Source organism: Chenopodium quinoa, unplaced genomic scaffold (assembly GCF_001683475.1).
Source record: "Chenopodium quinoa cultivar QQ74 unplaced genomic scaffold, ASM168347v1, whole genome shotgun sequence".
In the NCBI taxonomy this organism is placed as follows: domain Eukaryota; kingdom Viridiplantae; phylum Streptophyta; class Magnoliopsida; order Caryophyllales; family Amaranthaceae; genus Chenopodium; species Chenopodium quinoa.
Window position 1 is genome coordinate 810,001 of NW_018743942.1, and position 16,860 is coordinate 826,860.

At 33.6% G+C, this 16,860-nt stretch overlaps 2 long non-coding RNA genes across 3 annotated transcripts; one reads left to right on the forward strand and one right to left on the reverse strand.

Annotated features, from left to right (window-relative positions):
- Positions 1 to 4,470: 4,470 nt before the first annotated feature.
- On the reverse strand, positions 4,471 to 9,719 carry LOC110688817. Of its 2 annotated transcripts, XR_002504684.1 has the most exons (3): positions 9,625 to 9,719; positions 9,302 to 9,450; positions 4,471 to 4,985 (listed from the first exon to the last, which is right to left on the reverse strand). It is a non-coding gene; the product is annotated as an uncharacterized LOC110688817 (long non-coding RNA). The 2 variants fall into 2 exon arrangements; XR_002504683.1 differs by having other exon boundaries at positions 9,302 to 9,719.
- LOC110688816 lies at positions 4,877 to 7,354 on the forward strand. Its single transcript, XR_002504682.1, has 2 exons — positions 4,877 to 5,013; positions 6,884 to 7,354. It is a non-coding gene; the product is annotated as an uncharacterized LOC110688816 (long non-coding RNA).
- Positions 9,720 to 16,860: the final 7,141 nt, after the last annotated feature.

Sequence of the window (16,860 nt, forward strand, 5' to 3'; positions counted from 1 at the left end):
TTCACGGTGACTAAAATGTCTTAGATTTTCCTAATTCGTATTTTTTTTAATAAAAAAAAGAGTAGAACAGGTATTTTAAAGGGAAGGAATTTCTAGGGTGTTACACTTTTTAGGGTTACCTTATTCCTTTTCATTGGAACTCGATTTAAAATGTAACAAGTTGTTAATACCGCTTCCCCCCCCCCCAAATCCGTCACTTAAACCCGAATAGGACCACATGGAATTAACCATTTCTTCAAGAGTCCTATTCTTCCTTTTCGCTACACCATCTTGTTGTGGTGTATAACCGCGGTAGTTTCATATACTATACCTATCGATTGGAAATAACTTGGATTAAAATATTTAGTTCTTAATTAATCTTTTGATCTTACTGTTTGTTTGCAATTCTACTTCATTCTTGTAGATTTTAAATTTGTCAAGGGCCTTATCCTTAGAATGCAATAAATAAACATAAAAAAATCTTGAATAATCATCAATGAAAGTTGCTAAATACTTTTTGTAGCCTACAAAAGGTGTGCTATGAAAATCACATAGATCACTATGCACTAAATCAAGCAATGCATTATTCATTTCTTCAAATTTAGGAAATGGTTTCCTTGTGATTTTTATTAACATGCATGTCCTACACTTCTCTATCCTTGGATCAGAAGGCATAATTAAATCATACTTTGACGTAAAATACAACTTTTTATATATAATTAACATGTCCAAGTCTTACATGCCATAGAAAAGAGCAATAATTAACAACACACACATTGTCTTTTAAAGCATTAGAAATACTAATCTTAAACATTTCATCATACAAGTAACCAAGTCCTACAAATAACTCACCTTGAGCTTTTAGGCTTTTTTATTGCTCATCTTTTATTACCCAACAAGCTCGTGCTGTTTGACCACCACTTCCCACTTTAGGCTTTTTGCTTTTGTTCTTGTTTGAGTCATTTCCTCTCTTCCTCTCATTAGGCTTAGCATCCTCCACCACAATTACCGTAGTGGAACTAGGATTAACATCCTTTTGTCCCTCTTTCACCCGGATTTCTTCCTCAATCCGAATATAAAAAATCAAGCCCTCAAGGTTAATGTCATATTTATTATGCTTTAATGCATCTCTAAAAGTGTTCCAAGATGATGATAGTTTATCACTTAGAGAAGAAACAATGAAGGTCACATCAAGGTTGATATTGTGTTGTCTAAAACTCCCTAAAATTCTTTGGATTTCATGAAATTGTTCCATATATAACCAGTCTACTATCAATTATTTTAAATTATTAAACTTAGTAACAAGATATTTCTTTCTAGATGCATCCTCGGACTTATATTTAGATTCTAATTCATCCTAAAGTAATTTAGCAGACTCATGAAATTGATAAACATCTAAAAATTCATTAGACATACCGTTTAGGATGTGACCACAACATATGTAGTTGTCATTCTCCCATTTGTTTCTCTTTCTAGTAGCATCCAATGTCTCGTTTTCCTCCACCATTGGCTTTGGGGATGTGAGAACATAATCCACACTGAGTGATGTCAACAGAAAATACATCTTCTTTTGCCACCTTCGAAATTTTACACCCTCAAACTTATCCAATTTCTGGAAATTCATCATCATTTCCTTCACATTTGTCATTTTTGTAGAGACTATACTTTTGGATTGTTGGGGATTTTGTGTTTACAAGGGTCACAAAGAAAATTGCAAATGAAGAAATAAAATTCGAGGCGTGAACGAGATCACTTTCCCAAAACTATAATTCCAGCCCTAAACTATAACCGGGTATCACGGAAATTTACTCAGGAGATACAACGAAGAACAATTGCAATCACATGTAAGATATATATTGATTACAATGTAATGTAAATAACTTTTGTAGTTTGTGATAATGAACAATAACTTGCAAAAGGTTTCAAGAGAATGAGAATAAACTGATTTCTTCAAGTTCTTTTTCATCAATATGAAGCAAAACTGAAGAATAACTGTCAAAATTGCCCTGCGCGTCCTGCCGGGCAAGAGAAACCAAGCAACCCAGGAAAAAAAATTTGGGTGCTCTCACGCCCTGCAGGGCGACGACCCTCGCTTGGCCAGGCGACGATGGCCCTACTGGGTAGTAACATCGTTTAATTTTTCTTCACTCTCGCGCCCTTTTGGGCACACCACTGGGCAGACTACAGGGCGAAGGAACACTTCTGTAAATCCAAAGACTAAATGCTCATTTACTTGTTTAATTGAATTGCAACACCTTAGCCTTAGCAATTTAATCAAACACATGAATATGTCACCAATACTCTAAATAATTCAACAATTATAAGTAAGGAAAAACATATATTCATGTGAGATCTTATTACAATATTCTCAATAAATAATATCATAATATATAACCTTAATAATATTTAATTATGGAGAAGTAAAGTTATTATGGTTTAATTTTTGCAGTGATGGAAAACATGATAAATAAAACAAGTTATCAAGTGAAAGAGAAGGAGGGAAGTAAAATTTTGTTCATGTAGTGAAATAAGCCAGTTGGCCTCACGTAATGTGTGGTTAGTGGACCTAGGTGCAGCATCTGTATGGTGCATCCGCACTATAAGAAAATAACTTTTTCATAGCGATTATTTTAACCTTTAGTATCGATTATAATTGCAACAAAAAGCTTTCCCAACGAATGGTTATTCGATACAATATCCCCCGTTGCCTTAGCCTTTAGTAGTGGTTTTCAATATCGCTGGGGTTGACCTCAATAATCGATACGAAAAACTACATCCAATCATGGTGATTATTGTAGCGATTACAATCGCTATAAATGTTTAACTCATTTTCTTCAAAAAAAAAAAAACATGCATACGATCTTTACAGGATTCGAACATGCAACCTCAAACTCTTTTATTAAATTTTCACCAATAATCTATGACATATTTTATGTATTCTTTGTCAAACAATTTTATATATCTAGTGTTGAAAAGGCTTTTCGTATCGATTTTTAGGATTTAGTGGCGATTGTAAATGATACAATTTCTCAAAAATTATATAAATGTGTAAAAATAGTGTGGATATGTATTATTATGTTTTCCGTATCGATTTTATATGGGAAAACCATGGCGATTGTAAAATGATACGACTTCCTTAATTATTTCACAAACATACTTGCATATTGTAGCGAATGTACAATCGCTACGAAATAATCGCTATTAAAAGACATTTTTCTTGTAGTGCCGGAAAGAACATTAGGTATATTTAAAAGAACATTGGTGAAAAAAGAACAATATAAACATTTATAAAGAACACGAGCATAATATGTTCTTTGAGTTTGAACTATATGTTTTTTTTTTACATGATACAATACATATTTAAATGTAGTACATATAAAAAATGTTAAATTCAACAACCTGAGTAACCATGAAAAAGAACATGTTCTTTTATATATTATCATGTACTTTTTGTAAAGATTTTATGTTATTTGTCTAGAGGTGATTAAAGTTAGTCCGATCTGCTAGCCTGACCCTATTTTCTGCAGAATCTCTCGACCCAGATTCGGGTCGGATCAGCCCAGCCCGAAAATTAATTTTTTTGGGTGGGTTTGGGAATGTGTTTTTATGCATTTGTAGTTGATTTGTTTTGTCCCTGCCTGAACTACATGATACGACCATTTTGGGTGGGCACAAAAATTATGATCCAAAGCTTGGCCCGGCTTGAGAAGTGGACTGCTTTTTTTAACCTCGGCCCACCCCGCCCAATACCTCTCTCTTTGTCAAACACAAACATTTTCTTTTGTCAAATATAGGGTTCTTTTTAAAAAAGATTCAACCATCTAAATAATCATGAAAAATAACATGTTCTTTATTGTATTACCATATTCTTTTTGTAATGTCATATTTTGTGTCTAACACAAACATGTTCGTTTATTTGTCAAACACTAATATGTTCTTTATCAAATACTAATTTATATTCTTTTTTCGCCCATATTATTTAAAATATACCTAATATTCTTTTTAAGTGTAGCATGCGAATAGTGTATTCAGATACACTATACTATTTTCAGACCTCGCGTGGCACATCACTTGCTCATGTGATACGCGAGATATATGGTTATTACGCCAGTTTAGTGTTCTAGATTAGTCTTTTTAATTTGTTTTCCACTTGTTTACCTTTTTTTCTTTTTTTGAAAAATTTCCACTTGTGAACGTATAATTTTTTTTTATTATTTTTTTTTAAAAACTAATTTTAGCTGTCAACAATCAACTTTCAGGAACCCAGACAAGTTTACTTCTAAACCAAGTTTGCTTTGGTTTAATTTCTAAGTAAAGACTAGTACTCTATATACCAAATACTTTAAAAATAATTAGTGGGGCAGACCGGTGATGGTTTTTAAATTTTAATAATTCTACAACGTTTTCAACAGCTGTCTTCGAAACGTTATATTACGTGCCAAAGGAATAAAATATTATTCATGCTCATCATAAATAATTGCACGTAAAAGCTGATTGAAACCATAATGCGGAGTATTACTTGTATAAGTTATTTAAAAACTACTACTTATTTTCACTCAAAACATTCTCGTATCTAGAATCATCATGTAGATGACTATCTGAGCTAGCATTTGATTTCCGATCCGGAATATGTACTCAAAATTACCTCAAGCCAGAAATACACTCATGAAAACATAGTTAAAACATGGTGAAGCCTTTACATGCGGCACGAGCGATCCTTGACTTGCAAGCTGCGAAACCCGGTACATCCAGGTCGAGAGGTGTTAAACGGAAAATGAGCTGCTGGGCAATGGCAGATAATAATGAATTTGGCAGCAGACAATATGGGGCTGTTACGGTGATAAATCAGCGGGTTACTACACCCGTGGCTTCTCTGATCCTTGGATCATCATCACCACCACCACCGTCTACTCGGCCACAACGCTCACGGCGTAACAACAGAAACTCATCTCGCCTTCTTTCCGCCTTCTTTGTCAAGGATGCCCCTCACAAGTCACAACCGGAAACTGCAACCAAATTTTGAATAATTCACCGGTAACATATTCGTTCTCTTACGCTAACTTTTATTATTGGTATTGAATATATTTGCATCAACCAAATCATTTGTGAAAGTTTTACAAAATATGACTACCATAATGTATTTATGATTATAAAGTTTATAATTGATATTTTTTTTTTCCAGATAATTAATTATTTTATTTAATTTTAGGTATAAAATAGTATTATCAACATTTTTTTGATTTATCAACTTTTTAGTAACATTTATGTAATTTTTATTCTTATTTTCTAGTTTCTCAAAAAAAAATTATTATATGTTGGATTAAAATTTTCAATAAATATGTATAGATATAATAAGACTAATTATGACCATTTAGTAAGGTGAAAAAAATAAACCAATCATATTGTATACTATTAAAATAATATGATAGTCATTTTTCAAACGACTACTGTAAAATCATCCAATTATTTGGCTTTTATAAACTTCTTTTTTCATTATAGTTGTCACGTCATTCCGACTTTCGCCATTTTTCACATAAGCTTTTTTTTTATTTTTTAATTTTTTATTATTATTATTATTATTATTATTTATTTTAAAGATTTTCACATAAGCTATTTTAACATTATTCTATGATTTAAGCAGTCATATTTAATTTTTTTGGACAACTATATTATTATTATTATTACAGAGTTCACATGTGAAGACATATTAATATTTTTAATTATCTATCAATAAAAATATAACAAAATTCTGATTATAAAAATAGACATTGTTGTGACTAATAAATGAAATATTATATAATAACATTTATTTATTTTATAATATAAAAGAAATAAAGATAAACATATAATATGTGTCTGAATAATACAAAAGCCAAAATAATACATTTAAAAAAAAAACAAAGGGGGAGCTGAGTATTATTATTGGTAAACACGTCTAAATAAATGTTACCCCTGAAATAATTTATTAATTTATTTGGGAGAAAACAATGCTTGCGAAAATTATTCCTACGTAGAACTATTTTTAATATATATATTGATCAATAATCTAACATAGTTTTATCAAAAACCTATTAAAGATCGATTTCAAGAGATCATGAGATTGATTCTTATCCTCACCTTTGTGACTCTCTAAACACCAAAAAACTGTTAAAGGTTCAACTCAAGTAAAAGCTAGTTAAGTGGATGGTTAAACTTCAGGATCATGCCCCCTCAAATTTGACTATTAGAGCTTGAATTGTGCCATAGTGCCATGCATGCCCATCACTTAATATTCCACAAGAAATGGTAGATGAGATTAAAACCAGTTAATTATGATATTATATATCACGTATATGTTAAAGGATCAATTCAATAAAAAATTAAACTGATAATGAAATTGAATGATTGAATTATATATGTAGTCTATCAAAAATTATATATTTGCCCAATTTCATATCATTGAATTTATCCCACATCTTTAGTTTGTGAGAGTGAAAGATGCTACCAGTCCCATATATAATGCTACACGATCGTTTGATATATCGATCACCATTGCATCATGCCACACGCTAATCGACGGAGCACTCGATTGAGTTGGTAAAAATAGGTAAGATAATGGCAATTAGTCAATTACCTACCAATCGCATCGCTTATGTGTAACTCATATCCAAACTGTTCTAATGCGACTAGTCGACATAACTCATATCTGAACTGTTCTAATGCCACTGACTAGTCGACATAACTCATATCTGAACTGTTCTAATACTGACTAGTCGACATAACTCATATCTGAACTTTTCTAATGCGACTAGTCGACTGAGGCAAATTGGTTAATGATAGTGACTAATAGCAGCGTAATCGGTTGTTTTTAGTTTTTTTTTTTACTGTATCTAATTTCTCTGTTATTTGTGTTCAAACTTTGCAGGTTCAAACGGTCCAAAAAGCGTCTCGTGCCTTACGAGAGGAACTAGAGGAGAATAAAGATAATAGTTAGTGAAATAAAGTAATGGCCTGAAATTAATATCTTAACAATGACCTGAAATCTACAGCAGATAGAGAAATAAAATACGGAGTACTACGTAACCAAGATAGTTAATACCCTTGGTAATACCCTCTCCCTAAAAATTCCACAGCATAATTTTACCGTGGCCTTTATATTATAATAATTCAAATTTTGTATTGTGTGAAATAAGAAATAAAACTATGTGGTTGGATTCTTACGGTGTAAAACTTTATGTTTGGACATTGTTTGGGAATAAATTTTTTCTACTTATTTAATATCAAGAAGTGTGATATAAGCTATACCCACCTTGTTTTTTCTTAAACAAACATTAAATATGGATTTTTAGACCAACAACACATGTCAAAACAAACCAAAAAAAAAAAAAAAAAAAAACTTGTGATACACTGATACATAATATTACTACGTATATCATCCCCCACCCCCCACTTCTCCCTATACCACTTTCTCACTCATAAACATCATATGAAGTATATACCGCAAAATATTATATTTTCTTCAAAATCATCCAACCCTTTTCTCATAAAAAAAATCATCCAACCCCATGGTATAAAAAGTTTACCACTATATTTTCTCTCATACGTATACTACATCAAACACTTATTTTAATTATAATTAAATTTCATTTTATTATTGGCAGTAACTAATTTACTTTTTTAAAAATAAATAATTTAGATAGAAAAATGTAGAGGTCAGCTAAGAGTAGGCCGGGCCAAAAGTCCAAAACTAAATGAGCCTGCTCGGTTGGGTAGGTTTGGGCAAGGTCAGGCAAAAATAAAAGGTAACGAAAAAGCCTGGACACACATATCCAAAGCCCGCGGCAAAATATAAAAATTCGGTCCCAATCTGACACCTCTCGACTTTGGGGATTTTTTTTTTCCCAAACCCTGTTCAAAATTAGGTTGGGTCTTAAAAATAGTATATTTGAAAAATATATAAAACTATATAAGAGTTTTTTCTCAATTTTTAGAGAGTAACGTAGGATTTAATTTTCTTAGCGCGTCATGTAGGATTATAAATTTTGGTTGTAATTCTTAGCGGTCATGTAGGATTATAAATTTTGTTTGTAACCAAGTAAATAAGAGATCATTAATTTCTTTTAGAATTAATTAATTCAAATGTCACGCAAGCAAAATTGGCAAATGATTTTTTTAAGCTTAAATTAATTAAATATTACGAAGTATATATTATCTTTTAATATGAAAAATTTTATCTAAATAAGTAACAAATTTTAGCTCATAAATATAAAAAAAAAAAATTTTAAAAATCAAACAAACCGTGCATTGCACAGGCTTTATATAGTATAGGCATATAAGGGTATCAATTTTTTTTTTTTTTTTTTTTTATGGAGTATCAAAAATTAAGTTTTTAATATATGATGTTAATAGGCCTGACACAACCCAAAACTTTGGCCTAAAATGGGTTATTGTTATGCCAAGGCCCAACGCATAAGGCATAGCTTTACCTGCCCATGATTAGGTATACTACGTACTCCGTACTGTATAAAAAAAAACCGTGTCATGTTTATTTTCCTTGAATCTTTGACTAGCTTTTCTTCCTCTTGCAATTTAATTTCTCTTGGTGGTTGAGTATACTTTTGTCACATCGTAACATATACTTCGTAGATAGACTATAACTCATATTGATTCATATTGTCTCTAGTTGCAACAATTTTATTTTCACGTTTATCGATGTATAATTTAAATTGTTAATATCTTAATTCCCGACATGTAAAAATTATAAGCATTTGATATTAAAATTGTATAAGTCGAGACGAATCTAACAAAATCCCATATGATTATATTTTCACTTAACTATAAACCGTCAAATCAAAATACATGAATAGTGTAAAAGTCAAACTATTACAATTATTAAAAAAACGGAGAAAGTATATATTTATATTCCCTACGTTCTTTTATGCTCTACTCATGTTTTATTATTATCACGGAATTTTTTTTTCTTTTTTTTTTATGAAAACAATTATTTTTTTTCTATTATATAGAGCCAATATGACACAATAGAAGCATGATCGGTTACATATTATGTTTATGCTTTGTACGGTCTCTTTCTCACTTTATTCACTTTCCCCTTACACTAAGTCACATTTTTATTTCATATCCGTTAATGGTTATCTATAACTTTAAAATTTTTTATATTTCATAAATAATAACCCAAATTACAAATAACCATTAACAGAGGTAGTATATTACTTTATCTTCCAATCACTCACAAGTGACAATGGGATAATTTCTTAATTTACGTAGTTAAAGTAAGTAGAACCTTTTTTAAAAAAAAAAAATCTAATATTTGTAACATTCTAACCTGAAGATAACTTTGGACCAGAAGAAATTTCTATCTTTGTTTCTTATTATTTGCATCAAAGAAATATTATTTATTAGATTTATAATATTTTTTTGTTGCAAATAATAAAAAATTAAACATAGTAGATGTATCTTAGGATTTAAGAATACCTGGAACGAAAAATATAAAGATAGTAAGTTTCTATAGAGTAAATATTATTATAATAATACTACCTCCGTTATTTGTTAGCTGTAACTTTAGAATATTTTGTGTATCACAAATAACACCTAAAAGTTACAACTAATATATAACGGAAGTAGTATATTAAAAAAAAATACTCATACTTGTGGATGTAGCCGAAGAAAACATATTATTGGATCTATCCCCGTGTGTGACTTGCTTAATACAGTGATTAGTTTTCTGATTTTCTAGCTACTGATACAATCTGATACGAAATACTCCGTATTACTACACACATATATAGGCGCTCTTTAAATATTAAAATAAACCTATGATGCGACAGGATTTTAATTGCGTGCAGAGCACTAACAAGACTCCTTCATTCTACACGTCATTAAAGCAAATTAAATAAACACGATAGTGCCGGAGGAAGCATACAATGAAGCTTCCTAAATTTTTGTTTATAAGGATTCTTTGGTTGACGGGGGCATATGACAATTAAATTGCCTTAAGAAATTGTATTTTAGGAAAAGTAGTTTAGTTGAAAGCTACTCCTTTCGTTTTTAAATACTACCTCTATTACATGTTATGTGCAACGATTTGATATAAAGTTGAGAGGGAAAATGTCTAATCGTTGCACATAACCTATAACGGAGGTAGTACTTGTTTAAATTCTCTATGTGTGGAGTTTTAGGAGAAATTGGTAAAAATTTTAAAATATGGAGATAGTGGGGTTGTGTTTAGGCAAATCTTAGGAAAGGTATCTAGGAATTTGCTTGGGGATTTAGGGGCAATAACAATCAAACCATAAATATTAAGCACAATAACCAAGAGCAATAATAAAGCAATAAGTAAATGATCGTATTAAAGAAGATTAAGGTTAGAGATACCATACTGAGAAAGGATAGGCTTCCTTGTTCAGCAAGGACATGGTCCCGAGAGAATAAGTAGAGTAATCCGTTTATATTGATGTATGAGTGTGCGTACATGAGTATTATAATGTCTAATTATGCTATTTATACCTAGGAACAACTAGGGTTACAAAGATAACAGAATATATTCAAACGTGGGAGATCTTCTTGATTTTATTCTATTTTCCTTGTTTAGCAGGTGTAATTCTGGGCAAGTATCTTCTTAATTGATTTTATGATCTTCTTTGCTATACTTGTATCAATCAGGCCGCTACTTGCTTCTTGGTGTATTTTTGGGTGTTTGGCTGCACCCAAGGTTTATTGGGTTGCTTGGTAACACGGGCCCAACAATTGCCCCTAATTTTTATGCTCAAGTATTGAGGATGAAAATTACCTAAAGGAAGTCGTTGGAGAATTTTCGAATTTTGGAATTTATTTCACAGTTAACAAAAATAAGGAATGTGGTGGCGCTTTTCAGGCAAGTACTTTGATGACTGTGAAGGGCGGTTTATTTCCCTTGCAATATTTATTGGGTGTGCAGGCTCACATTAAATCACTTCACTCTTTTCCCTATTTTCAAATTTTCTCCAGGTACTTTCTCTCTCTTTTCTGTTTCTTTATTTCTTTTGCTTCCTTTGTGTTTTGCGATGGGTGATACAGCGAAAGTAATGTTTGCTTGGGCTGATGAGGGTGTGAAAAAGCCGACTCTTGTTGCACAAAACGTTTTCCCTGCTAAGGATGTCTATCCTTCTCATATGGAGAAGGAGGATGTTAAAAAAAATTGCAAATATTGCGCAATTCCCTGATGGTGTGGTGGTGAAGATTCCATCTTCTAGGGAGAGGGCGGACTGGACCGCCCCTGGTTGGGTGTGTTTCTTTGAGTATCCCTTCATAATTGGGCATACCTTCCCTTTCTCTTCTCTTGTTCGTCAATTTCTGTCTTGGGTTAGGGTTTCACCCTGTCAGTTTTTGCCCCAAACTTGGAAAGTTATGCGAATTCTTGATTTGTTGAGTGCGAATTTAGGTATAAAGTTGGATGTAAGGGATTTGTGCTATCCTTACACAATTAGAACTAGTGGTAAAGGTCGGGTTAGGCTTCGTTTGAAGGATGGTGGTGTTCCTTTGGTGACAGACGTGGAGAAAACGTTTGATAAGAAGTGGTATCACAGGTTTTTCTTTGTGAGGATTGACTCATTGGATGATGACAATGATTTCTTAATTGAAATTGTTGAGGCTGAAGGTATTTGTTTTCTTATTTTCTTTGTGTTGCTCTCCTTCTTTGTTGATTTGGGCTTATTTTCTTGATGGTTGCAATGAGCAAGTTGAAGCAACGTTCTCAGTCTAAGTACTTGATTGACAAGTTGTACGAGTTGAGTGCGAACGAGAGATCCTTCATCAAATTGACGCAGCCTAAAGTGGTTGTTCAGATTGAGACTTTGGACGATTCTAACTCTGAACAAAAGGTTGCCCCTACTATGTCTCAAGATATGTCTTTCTCCTTCGTGTTGGTTTTTGTTTTTGCTTCCTTCTTGTCATGCCTTGTTGAGACTGTACGGTTGTTTATCTGTTTTTGTACTTGCTGGATTTTCTTTGTACTTGTTGCTGGGATTGTATTGTTGTTGTGCTGCAATTAGCTAAATTTGCCTTCATTTGTCTTGTTTTGTAGATACTTCTAGGTCACTAAGGTCCCATGATTTGCTTAGCTCTTCTTTCATCCTAGGTCGCATCAGATCATGGGCTTCTTCCAAGGCTCCAGAAGATGTTCCGGCTAATGTGATTCCACTGAGGAGTGCCCTTCCTCCGCCTCCGCCTCGTAATAACCTTAAGAGGAAGTTGGAGATACCTGCTGATGTTGATGCTGCCAATTTCTCCTATGACTCTCTGGCTCCTCATGTGGGCACTTTGCTTTTCCTGGCCTTTAAGGAGCGCCAGTCTTTGTAGACCTTTGCCGACCTTTCTCAAGAAGCTGCTGCGCAGTCCTTCCAGGTATAGTATACTCCCAAAAAAGAATTTAACAAAATTGAATGACAGGCTGTTTTATCTTTACTCTGTTGTGTGTTTATGCAGAGTTTTCAATCATGCTTAGGCGTATTGAACAAGGTGTCAGAATTCACTCGGGTTTATGATTTCATGAAAAAGGAACGTGATGCCCTTGACGTGGCTAGCTACTATTTTGGGAAGGCATGCTTGGAGATGATGGAGGATTATCAGCAGGGAAAGCATGAAGCGTGGGACTATGCTGCTGAGATGGCTGCTTTTGATAAGACTTTTCCTGAAGAGACTACTGCTCCTGGCACATTATTGCTGAGTTATGCTGATGAGGAGGTTAATATTATAACCTTTTCCCTAAACATGATACTAGAAAGATCAAAACACCCTAACATGACATTAGGAATCATAATAACAACCTAGACATGATTATTATATCATAATAATATCATAATAAAAATGCAAACAATTAAAGCACTTACTTGGATGCCTTGTAACTTTTTCTAATAATAAAATACACACGTTAGTAACTTCAAGGAAAATATAAAACAAACAATTAAATTAAATAATTAAAAGAGAGACTTGGGATCAAACCCTCAGAAATTAAAACCTTTCACGTCTAGGGCGAAGGCAACTTCGAACTTGGCTAGGTGTGTCTAGATCTTGCGAATGCGGAATTTTGTATGAAAAAGCTAGTTTAGAACAGAGAGAGAGAGTAATCAAGAATTTCGTGATGAGAGTTGATTGTTGATAATTGTTAGTGATTGAAAACGGAATTTTAGGAAGCTATTTATAAAGAAAATCAGCCGGATATGATAAAAAAACGAATCAGAGTTTCGAAAAGAATAAAACACGACTGCAGCGCCAAACACGCGCTTGTCGCCAGGCGACAGACATGTCGTATGGCGCTGCAAACCACTTTTCCACGCGTTTTCTTATTTTGGTAAAATTTAAGCGTACGAGAAGGCAAAACTGTAATTTCCTTAAAAACACTTCTTTTATTTTAATTAAAACTCTTAAAAGTCAATTAAAATCAATTTATCAATGCTAATCAAATTAGGATTCAAAAGAACCTTCTAGAAGATTCTAGAAGACTATAATCAATCCTAATCACATTAGGAATGATAAACCAATAATAGGTCATCCTCTTGATCATTGGGCCGCATATAAAGATCAAACCGGGCCTAGTTTAGTAATTTGTCCATAACTCATCGGAATTGGGCTTATAATATATCGTTGGAAAGCTCTTTTCGAACCTAACCTAAATGCACTATTATTGGACCCTTTCCATGGACCAAACCAAATTGGATTGTCTATTTTCTTAAAATAGGTTTTCAAAAATAGAGAGAAAGAAAAGAAATAAAAACTAACCGCAATACTAGACTTTCCACACTTTCACTTCATTCGATTATGATTCGACGTGAAATGTAAGCAACAACAGGTGGACCTCATGCAAGAGAGCTTGAGCAAGCTATCTAGTGACTAAAAATTTCAAGGCATTAGTTTACAAGGGGTCTCGGTGGACAAGGATCTTCTTTCGCAGAAGTTCAATGCCAACGACATCCCGAAATTCAAGGCAACTGACAACCCTTATTTTCATCTAAGAGCTTTTGAAACAATAATGAGTATTAAGGGTATTGATAAGAAAGTGTTTCCCTCTATATTTTCTCTATCTCTTGAAACCGTTTGCCAACAATGGTTCTTCTCCCTTGAAAAAGAGAGAACCTCTACTTGGGAGTTTATAGTGAACGCTTTCATTGATAGGTACAAGTGCAATATTCAAGTTGAAACCGATTATAGACAACTTGAGATGCTAAGACAAAAAGAGAATGAAGGCTTTACTTCTTTCTTTAATAAGTGGAGGGAAACCTCCGCTAAGATGATTAAGGTGCCCACTGAAAAAGAATCTATGAGGATGTTTATCAAGAATCTCCAAGAGAAGTATTCAAAGAATTTAAAGTATCAACATAATTTGAATTCTTTCAAGGCCGTCTATGATATCAATATTGAAATCGAAGATGACCTCGCAAAGAAAAAAGCTACTAACAATAGTAACCACGGTGGCTGGAAAGGGAAGAAGAACGACAATCCTTCTTTTTCCGAAAACGCCCACTCTAGTAACAATGTTAGTACCTTTGACCATAACGGTGTCTTAGCTATGGATAATCAAGGATACAAAAAGAAACCCAGGAGAGAGTTCACACCCATTGGAATGACCTACGATGCTGCTTTTGATCGCCTCTATGATCGTGGAATAATCAAACCTATTGGCCCTACCGAGGATCCAACGCCAGAAAATCGATCTTCGAGATGGAATCCCAACTCTTATTGCAAGTACCATCGAGGAAACGGTCATACCACTGATCAATGCTACAGGTTTCAAAATCTCATTCAAGATCTCATAGAAGCAAACAAGATCCCATTGCCTCTAGCTAGCGAGAAGACTGGATGCATGATGTCGGATCAAACGACACAAGACAAGAGGCGAGCTTCAACGACAAGATTTCATGACCTCTTTTTCTATTTCTTTTTCATTTTTTCCTTTCCCTAATAAGTCTAGCATAGACACCTTTCTTATCCCTTAGATTAATTTTGTAGATTCTTTCTTTTCCCTTAGATTAATATTGTAGGATCATTATTTCTTTTCTTTTAATAAAATGAGCTTTTATTTTCTTGCATATGATCATTTCATTACATTGCAAAAATAAAAAAAAAATAAAAAATAAAAAATCCATGTCAAACTAAGCACAAGGTATACCAATGATTTGAGGAACCCCTTGTAGCCACATCATATCACCTTTCACCCTCAAAATATGCAATCCTTTTTGATAAACCACTTTGAGCCTCATCTAACGATAAACCTTTCTTTTTCAACCCACATATACCTAACTTTGGGATGGGATGGTGTGTAACTTATGCAATTTTCAATTTCATAAAAAGATTGAGTGATTTCAAAAGATCAAAATAAATTAAAATAGCATTAAATAAAAATAAATAAATAAATTGTACAAAGGGCAAGTGTTCCTATGTCTTTCACAATGAATATGTCTTTGATATGAATACGTCTCAGATTGCGTCTCTTATCGAGTGCTCGGTATCGTGCCTGAGAAACATGAATGCCAAGTGAGTGATAGACCGCATGATCGGGATTTTCCACACCTATAAAAATAAAATAAATGCTAAAGCAAAAGAGAGAGCTAAAAAAGAGTAGAAAGCCTCAAGCATAAAAATATAAAGATTCAAAAGCAAGGTTGCACACCTTGGGGGGCTTATCTAGGGTCTTGAGCTTTTATCCCCTTCTTCTTCAAACCTTTAGCCTAACCACGTTACAACCCTTAAAAAGACCTTTTTGAGGTATACACACTTGTGTGAGGTTCGGCTAGAGCTACGTTCGGCCTGATTCCTAACGGATACGTAGGCAACCTCACATCGAGGTGCGGCCGTAATAAAAATGCATTTATATTCACATTGGCACACTCACACCATGATCATATCAAGGGATCCCCTGTGCTCATCCCTATTCATTTAGAGCTAAACTTGGGGGCTTGATCCCTACATCATTAGCTTACCCAGCCTAAAGAGTCACCATCATTTGACTCTTCTTGAAATAATATTTTCTACACACTTAGCCCTTGCGGCCTATCTTTAGTGTCACTTTCACTTACTGCATAGATACATGACCAAATATAGTCCTTCCCTTAGGAACCTTTTGTCATGAAATCTTAACACAACGCTGAAGCATACCTTGTCACGTCACTCATTATCAATCATCATTGCATCACAAAGTATGAAGTACTTAGCCTCCGCGCCTAAGTTACCTAAATACTTTCATTATCGAGTCAACTAGGATAGTCTAAGATGTTACAATCCTTATACTGTGAGAGACAACGTTAACGGATTAAGCTCATTCAACATACAACTTCAAAAACTTCGCTTCTTTCTTTTTCGCGTCTTTCTTTTTCGGGAGAAAGTCGGTATCCTCCACAAAAATGACGAAATTTGTTTGCTTTTTTACATTTTCGAGTCGCACGATCACAATACAATGCACACACGAGTCATGAGTCACACGTGTCATTTCACCTTGGGTCAACCTCAAGTCAGTCAGTCACATTGAGTCAACCTCAAGTCAGTCAATCACCTTAGGTCAACCCTAAGAAAAAAATATCAAGCCTTAGGTTAACCCTAGGAAAAAACGCTAGCAAAGTCTTTTGGCAATCTTTTGATTTTTACAGGATACCACCATTCAGCAAAGCTCCTGTTCGCAGCCAACTGAATGATCGTAACAAACATTCAAGCATCAAAGTTCTTTTGTTCAGAGATGCGTGGACATATCATCAAAGCTCTTTTGTTCAGAGACGCGTGGACATATCATCAAAGCTCTTTTGTTCAGAGACGCGTGGACATATAATCAAAGCTCTTTTGTTCAGAGATGCGTGAACCATATCATGAAAAAGCTCTTTTGTTCAGAGACGCGTGGACATGTATTTCAAGCTCTCCTGC